Genomic DNA, 2,940 nt, shown 5'->3' with positions numbered 1-2,940 from the left:
GCTCGCGGCCAAGAGTTTCCTAATCCACAAGGATGACGTTGTAATCTCCGTGATTGAAAAAAGCTGCTCGAAAGAGTGTAATTAATTATCCGCGAGTGTGCTTCACCAATAAACCGAGACCTAACTCGCAAAACAAATTGAAAAAACAAACGGCCGCACTTTCGTTCAGAAGCCTGGTACTCATGGCGCTTGACTTTTATCCGTACGTTATAATGAATTTCGTTTCTCGCAAGGATTTGAAGCCGAAGCCGGCAAGATTCATGATGTCATTTAGAGTCACCTGTATGCCCTCTTTCGGATTAGATCTTAAAAATATTATGGGAAGCTAGATCGAGTGAATAACGGAAGAATATTGCATGTTGCTAAATAATATGCACATTGGAATAATATGCATTTGCAATTAGCTACCAAGTATAGATTATGTAGGCTTCCAAATCATCCAATATGCCTCTCCTTTCGTCTTGGACCTTTAACACTGTTTACACCTGAGACTGCCCATTGTCGTCAGGTATGAATATCCAATCCTCTCCATAGCCGTCGGCGTCTCTTTGGCGCATCTTTGGCGTAAACCGCTTTCCCATTGTTGTGAGTAAACAGAATACTGCAGTATAACAAAAATGAAAATTTGTTTCAGTACTAGACTCGATAACATTTTACTGATATTTAATATCGCTATGAGCAAGGAAAATTCGATCGCGAATAGTGAAGGCTTCGCATTAAAGCTACAAACCATGGTCGCAGCAATTAAATTACTACGAAGTAGGTTCGTAGAAATTTCCATCAGCGCCAATTGTTAAATCACGTAGGCAATTGAGACTTAATTCGTAGAATTGAATTTTATTTGTGAATCTCGATTTTAACATTAACTCAGCTTTTAAATATATACACGTCAAGGAATTGAATTACATCGGATCGAATCGGTCGTTAATCAACAAGAACAAAAACTCATCGTCGGCATATTCAATTCGAACAGTGTGTCTCACAAGAACGAATATACCGAATACGTATCGAACGCATACGTATATCTCAACACGTAGGTATGTGTGTATATGATATGACAAATAGTTTAGAAGAACTTATTATTGCTAGATTTTATACTTATAAGCAGTAGCTCTTTATCACATTAGAAATTGATTCTTCAATCTTTTACATTAGTTTTAATTGTTTTCTTTTTTACTACTGATGTATAATTTATGACTAATAAATTCTCTTATATAACTGTTTAGCTATTAGAAAAATTTAGTGTCAGATTACTTTTTAGCTATGATTCATAAATCGTGTCGATGATGCAGTCGATAATGGCTAAAATTTATTATTATTTTTATATTGTTTTTATTTTTTAGCCACGAGTTGATATGATAATGATAATGGTAATATAAATTTATTATACTATATTAAAATTTGTATATTTCTTTTTATTGGTTTTGCAAAAAACTTATTGTAAGATATTGGAGTAGTACGCAAATATAAAAATATTATTTTTTTCTGGGAATATTTTTGATAATTATAATGATTGCAATAAATACTGAAGGTTTGCAATATTACAAAGAAAAAAAATATATGTATTCGGCATATTCGTTCTTGTGAGACACACTGTTCGAATTGAATATGCCGACGATGAGTTTTTATTCTTGTTGATTAACGACCGATTCGATCCGATGAATTCAATTCCTTGACTTACGTGTATATATTTAAAAGCTTAGTTAATGTTAAAATCGAGATTCACAAATAAAGTTCAATTCTATGAATTAAGTCTCAATTGCCTACGTGACTTAACAATTGGCGCTGATGGAAATTTCTACGAACCTACTTCGTAGTAATTTAATTACTGCGACCATGGTTCATAGCTTTAATGCGAAGCCTTCACAATTCGCGATCGAATTTCCCTTGCTCATAGCGATATTAAATATCAGTAAAATGTTATTATGTTGTTATATTATTTTTTAAAAGCACGCAAACTTTTATTTTATCAATACGCAATATTATAATAGCGAATTTGCTCTGCTTTGTTTATATGTATATACGCTTGCTGGTTCGGCCAATTATTTCTTGATTTTCGATTTTTGGACGCTTGCCCGTTACAAAGTTTACGCCCACAAAGTAAATGTTTACCGATTTTAATACTTTTACAAAAAAAAAACTCGCAACGTACTGGTCAAAATTCCACTTCCATCGCAAGAACCATAATAATGATGCAGTTTTTGCTCACGGAAGCCACCATAAAGTTCCGCGCGGAAGTTGTCTCGCGCGAGATTGTAAAAGAGTATGTCTACTCTCGCACTTAAGTCATTCATTTATTTTTATCTCGTCTGGACCGCACAACAAGAACAATTGCGAGATACAAAAATTTTCCTTACATTGTCGTATTATTTTTAGAAACATTTATAGTCAAATGGAAGTTAAAATATGTGTCTAATTAAAATAAGTTAAAATAAGTTGTCTAATAAATAGTAAATTTTATAATAATTTATATTAATTATATTTTATCTCTTTAATAGACAATTATAGAATATATATTTATTTTAACGAAACATATAAATAATTTCAGGATATTGCTCTAAATATGAAAATTATTGCATCGGGTTCAGCAGTTGCATATATTGCAGGCATTATTGTAACCGTTAGAGTGAAAACTGCTGCCAAGAACAAACGAAATGTTATTGAATTTATAATTATATGCTATTTCAATATAGTTTTTAGGAGAACTAATTTTTCTCTAAGATCTGTGTAATATACATATATATCAAAAATATACATAAAAAAATTTTAATCGAACAAAATAAAAATATTATCGACATGATATTTCTGCGTCATAATCAAGAATCGTGAAAAATAAAACCGCATTACATATGTTTGAAGGAATTGTAAAAAATTGATTACTCATAGATGCCACGACGGAAAAATATAAGCTAAAACAAATACAAGAAATTACAGTATTAA

General features: G+C 31.6%; 1 long non-coding RNA gene across 3 annotated transcripts; it reads right to left on the bottom strand.

Moving 5' to 3' along the window:
* On the bottom strand, window positions 1-944 carry LOC105459053. Of its 3 annotated transcripts, none has more exons than XR_975622.1 (4): window positions 731-944; window positions 409-601; window positions 160-305; window positions 1-63 (listed from the first exon to the last, which is right to left on the bottom strand). It is a non-coding gene; the product is annotated as an uncharacterized LOC105459053 (long non-coding RNA). The 3 variants fall into 3 exon arrangements; XR_975621.1 differs by having other exon boundaries at window positions 207-305; XR_975620.1 differs by having other exon boundaries at window positions 7-305.
* Window positions 945-2,940: the final 1,996 nt, after the last annotated feature.

The sequence above is a fragment of the Wasmannia auropunctata genome, unplaced genomic scaffold (genome assembly GCF_000956235.1).
Source record: "Wasmannia auropunctata unplaced genomic scaffold, wasmannia.A_1.0 LD334213.1, whole genome shotgun sequence".
Classification (NCBI taxonomy): domain Eukaryota; kingdom Metazoa; phylum Arthropoda; class Insecta; order Hymenoptera; family Formicidae; genus Wasmannia; species Wasmannia auropunctata.
This window is presented reverse-complemented; position numbering and strand designations above follow the sequence as displayed.